Here is a 6000-nt window from a genome sequence, read left to right on the forward strand (position 1 = left end):
TTCTAATGCGTTCATCTTTTTCTATCTTTTTGTGAGTTGGTTTCATAATATTTGTTAACATTGAAGTGTTCTTTTAGTCATAACTTGCATACTATTTCTTTTACAACATGAGTTTTTACCATAAAAATAGGAGTAGAGGAAGAATTAACAAAGATAACAGTTTGGGAATAAGAAGGGAGAGAAGACATAGGGTGTCGGTTCATGTTGATGTGGATTTAAAGAACTATGTAAGATCCTAAAAACTCACATTGTAAACCTAACTAGATAGCCTATCACTCAACCCATCACTTAGCCCTAGCAGCTTTCCATCCATAATAGGTCAAGAATTCCTGTGCCACCTCATATGTTTTCCCCTTTGGGAATTCCCAATAATGATGGCTAGGAAAATGTTATTCAAGCACAACCATTTATTTCTATCCAAGGTTAGCCCATAGTGTCATTTCCTCCTCCCCCTCTTGAGGTAAATATTCCACATCATGCACAATCAGTTGCTTCACACATTGTGCCCACTCCACAAGTAGCACCGCAACCTTCTATTCCTATTGATCAAGCTCCTTTGTCCACTACTCAAGTTTCTAAAAAAACTACTATACTTGCTCAGCCTATTTCTTAGTCCTCTTATCTGTCATCAAGCCCAATCAACCTGCTGCTAAATAAAATAAGAAAAAGGCTAAAGACACTAGATTCGATTCCTCCCATTGTTCCTTGAATTCTATCACATCCCATCCCCAGCAACAGGAGCATCGGGTTGAAAATGATCCTTATCACATATTAAAATGACAATTCATGGATATTTCTAATTTTATTTTCATTCACAAACAGATTATGTGTTATTTCATCTACGGTTTGGCTTAATTTATCAACATTATTTTGTATAGACTTATGGAAATTTTGTACATTTATATGGATGATTTACAAAACTTATTTATGTGGATGGAATTATTTGAGGTTTTTTTATGATGCATAAATTATATGTTACTTGAGGTTGCACATACATTTTCGAGACATATTTATATACAGATAATCATGATGATGAAGAGATAAGGGGTCTTCTTAGAGGCACAAGAAGGTTATATATGGTTGTTTTATGATATTTGTTTCACCATGCATATACAATTTTCTTGGAGGCACAAAGATCATATCTATTTATGCATGTTCGATGGCAACAGTGGTTAATTTATTTATTGAGGTATTGGCACACGTGATTTACAATAATTGTATTATTATGGTTGAAATTCATATTAAATGACTTATTTTAATGGAACAAGGAGGGTCCCACCTACTAGGAAACTTAAATATAATAATTTAGAAATGTAATTCTATTTAATTTTCCCTTTAGAACCCCCACCCTTGACCTCTAATCAAAAATTTATTATAAAATATATTATATTTAATTACCCAAGCAGTTTAATTTCCTAACCACTTTATGGAGGCACAAAAAGGGAGTGGCTTATGTAGAAGGAGAGGAAACACTGTAATGAGAGGTATACACTAGGTTTAATTTGTCATTCATTCATTTTGATTTCAATATTATGTGAGTTATAAGAAGCAAAACCAATAGGTGGCAGTAGATCATTTTCTAAGGGAAGATATTGTATAATGAGCAACTTCGCTCATCCTTTGGACACATTATTTTAGGTAACTTGATTTTCTATCATTTTACTTGTTGTTCGAAGGTTTAGTTTTTCTTTATCCAGTTCTAATAGCCATTAATTTCCTAGAGAAATAGGTTTTCTACCCTTATATCAAAGCATTTGAAGGTGTTTTAAAGGTTTTCTCATCCGATTTATTTTTCTTTCCTAGACTTCTGCATATGATATTTTACATTGCAGTCGTTTAGAATGTGATTTTTTCAATGGTTCTTCACAGGAATTTGTATTTTTTATTTCGTGGTACTCACATACTTTTTATTAATAAAAATCATCATCTTTTCTATATATTTTCTATGTACACTTCTCGCAAAATTTCATATTTTTTTATTGGTAGTTTATTTTCTTTAATCTACAAATTAATGCAGTGCAAGTGTATAACTTTTTTGAGGCCAAAAAGTCTTAAAACACTGATAAGTTTGCTACTTCCCATGTTTGATTTTTTATTTATGTTTTTAGATATTTAATTGACTTATTTATATTTCTGAACTTTTTATAAAATTCCAGGCATTATTCTATAAATGTGTAGCTTAATTTCTTTTTCTACTTATATTTCTCGTAAATAATCTCCCAAAGTCATAGAAAATTTGTAAATTATTACTTAGTCAGACACAAAAAAGGGCATTAAATATTGTGTAGACTTGTCCCATTATCTCACTCACCCTAGTGATATTTGAGAGGTTGGTTAAGAGAAGCATAAAACTTATCTTTGATCAACACCTACCTTCCTCCCTTCCTCCTTGTGTTGTCATGTTTGGTGGATGTAGACAGGACAACACACTCATCATTAGGAAAGAATGGAACATATTCTTTGAAAATAGACTTCCTTTATTGTGGTAACTTAAATGCAGTAGAATGGTTTCTCAAAAGGAAAACCTCTCAAATACCTCACAAGAGCCTTAGGATGCCTGGTACATATGTATTAATCGAGACAGTAGGGAGAGATCCAAATATAGGAATAAGAATTGGAATCAGATGTGCACACGTTCCTGACACTATATATTTCTCTCTATATATCACTCTTATATCTAACCTTTTTTCTTCCCTCATTTCCCACCTATCTCTCTACCTCCTCATATACCTCTCTATCCATCCTTCCTCTCTCCCTATATCCCCCTTCATATTGATATATATATCCCTTTCTATCTCCTCCTCTCTCTCTATCCCTCACTCCCTCTCTCTCTCATTTCCCCACCCATCTCTCTCTTCCCTACAATTCTGTCTCTATCTCCATCAATTTCTCTTTCTCTCACACTCTTCCTCACTCCCTCTCTCCTATCTCTCCACCTCACTCCACCTATTTCTCATTATCGTTGCTACCTATCCATATCCTTCTCCCTCCCTTATCACTTTCTATGACTCTCCACATTTCTATCTATATATCTCTATTCTTCCCTCTCTCTCTCCTTTTCTCTCCCACTATGTTCATCCTTCAACTACATCTCTATGTCCCTTCATCTCTCTCTATCTCTCTATATTCCCCATAATCTCTCTCTCTCTCTCTCTCTCTCTCTCTCTCTCTCTCTCTCACACACACACACACACACACACACACACACATCATCATCACTCTTCCTCACTCCTACATCACACTCTCTAAATATTTATCTCTCCTTATCTTTTATTTCCTTTACCTCTCCCCCTAGTTCTATTTCTATCTCCCTCCCTCTCTCCTCAGTCTCTCAATATTACCCCCTACTATCCATATCTATCTCTCACCCCCTTCCTCCCTCCCTCTCTCTCTATCTATCTCTCCCTTATCACTCTCTCTATCTCTCCATCTATCTCTCCATCTATTTCTCCTTCCCTATTATTCCCATCTCTCTTCCCCATATAGCTTTGTATATTTCCCTTAGTCTCTCTATATCTATATGCCTCTCTCTCTCACCATCCCTCCCCACCCTTCTCCCTCTCTAACCCCCCCCCCTCACTACCTCTCCCTTTATATCCCCCATCCATCTCTATCTTTATCTCCCTCCCTTTTTCCCTCTCTCTCCCTCTCTCTCCCCTATCCATAGCTTTATCTCCCTCCCCCCCCCCCCCCCTCTCTCTCTCTCTCTCTCTCTCTCTCTCTCTGTCTACTCCCATATCTCTCTCCCCCTTTATCTTTTTCTTTATCTCCCTCCCTCTCTCATTCTCTCTCTCTTCTAGTAACTTGCACACTATCTCTCTCCTTCTCGTCCCCATCACTCCGTTATTGTACCTCTCCCTCTGTCCCCCATCTCTCTCTCTCTCTCCTTATATATATATATATATATATATATATATATATATATATATATATATATATATATATATATATATCCCTCTCTCTTAGTATCTCTCTTCATCCATCTCTCTCCCCACTTCAACTCTATATTTATCTCCATTGCTATGTCCTTATATTTATATATTTATCTAACTACCACCCTTCCCCCATCGACTATCCATCCCCATATGTTTTTCTATATCTCCCTCCCTCTTCATCTCACTCCCCATCTCTCTCTTTCTCTCTCTCACCTCTTTTCTACCTCACTCCTCTCCCTTTCTCTCTTAACCCTCTCTTTCTCTCTCTCTCTCTCTCTCTCTCTCTCTTCTTCTTCTTCTTATTTTTCATGTTGAAGCCTCAAAAATCATTGCGACAACATGGGGGAAACCACCTAGTCTAGACCTTGAAAGCAGGTCCTTTTCCATTTGGTATAGTGGCTCCGACTGGGGATAATGAGACTAGTTTCCCATAAAATATTTGATAGTGTTGGTGGGATGATATATGATGTAAGAGGAAAATGATTGAGCTAAGTATAATCTAATCTAACTACTGAACACATGCATATATCCTAATTTAACACTATTTAACTATAAATATACCCTGGAATTAAATACGATATGCGATCTACAATGATGTCTTACAACAATTGGTAATAAAGACCATTCAACACCAACAAGAAATTAAATTGTTTAACAATAATCATTTTGGATAAATAGTTAGACAAAATTATTGAGAAAAATATATCGCATATAAAATCGTTCATCTATTCAAAATGGAATCAGGGCTAACATCATATAGAAGTGCAATAATGCTAAACTATAATCAAACTTTCATACATAAAACAATTGAAAAAAGAAGTATTGCTTAATACATAAATAAAACATGATCATAAGATAAAAGTGCAATGTTTTGAAAAGTGTTTTTGATAAAATTTATGCACCCCTCTAAATGCATGAGAGGGGTTTAAATACTAAACTATATGTATTAAAATAGATTATTAAAAAAATAGTTGAGGTTTCAAACAACCTTCCTCAGAATATAAAAAAATAGAACTAAAAACTAAAAATAAATTAATGACCAACTCCTTTGAACTTGATCCCTAAGGTTGCAAATATCAGTCATGGGCTTGAGTTGAGGCGGTTGGCTGATTACATATTTTAACTACCCAGGAAATATGGCATCTGTTAGTGTTGGCACCATATTTTGTGTAGAGGTTGTTAAACACCTTAAATTCATCCACTGGCTGTGTAGTTTCACTAAAACCTACCAATATGCTTCCCAATTTAGCCCGTTTATCTATTTGATTGCCTCCTCCTTTTCCTTCGCTGCCTATCTCCACTTCTTCTCTAATTGTGTAACATTCAGAAGAAATCTTGGTACACATTCCTTAACAAGATTAGCACAATGAATATTTTCATTGATGGCTTCTAGTATGTTGTTTGTTGTTATCGATGTTTCCCTTTCCGCTTGTTTCAACTGAGAATTCCAATCCATGAACATAATATCTTTATGAGACTCCTCCAGCTTTGGTAGGTCAACCTTTCTCCCATCCTCTCATTCTTTTAAGGTGATAAATTTAGAAATCCTTTTATGTATTTCATCGTACTCAAACCTCATATCAATAACTTGGTTTGTTAACTTATCGCTAGTCTCACAATAAGGATTTATCTACAAGATTTCATGGTAAAATACTTTCTTTTGTTGCATTAGTAGGGAATTAAGGCTAATTGCTTCCTTGATGAATTCCTCGATTTGCAGATTATCCTTAAATTTATCTATCATGGCTTGTATCTATGAATCTCTTTCTTCTAATCTAGCTTGATGTTGTATTCTCATTTGTTAGAATTCCTTTTGGAGCTGGGCTACTTGTAATTCTGCTTGCTCATTAGATTTTTCTTGAGCTAATTGTTGTTCTAGCAGCAGAATTGTCTGTTCCTTTTCCTTGAGAAGAATTTGGACCTCTATCGCCTTGTCAATAGTTGTTGTGGCATAGGCTCCAACGAATTGTGACAATTTTGTGAGATTCTCATATGGGTCGATAAGCGAGTCCTTCCATACGATTTCCATTGGTTCATTTTCCGAAGTCGTAATAGCTACAACGTC

The sequence above is a fragment of the Pinus tabuliformis genome, chromosome 2_2, assembly GCF_031772625.1.
Source record: "Pinus tabuliformis cultivar Carrire ecotype Pingquan chromosome 2_2, CPIR1, whole genome shotgun sequence".
Classification (NCBI taxonomy): domain Eukaryota; kingdom Viridiplantae; phylum Streptophyta; class Pinopsida; order Pinales; family Pinaceae; genus Pinus; species Pinus tabuliformis.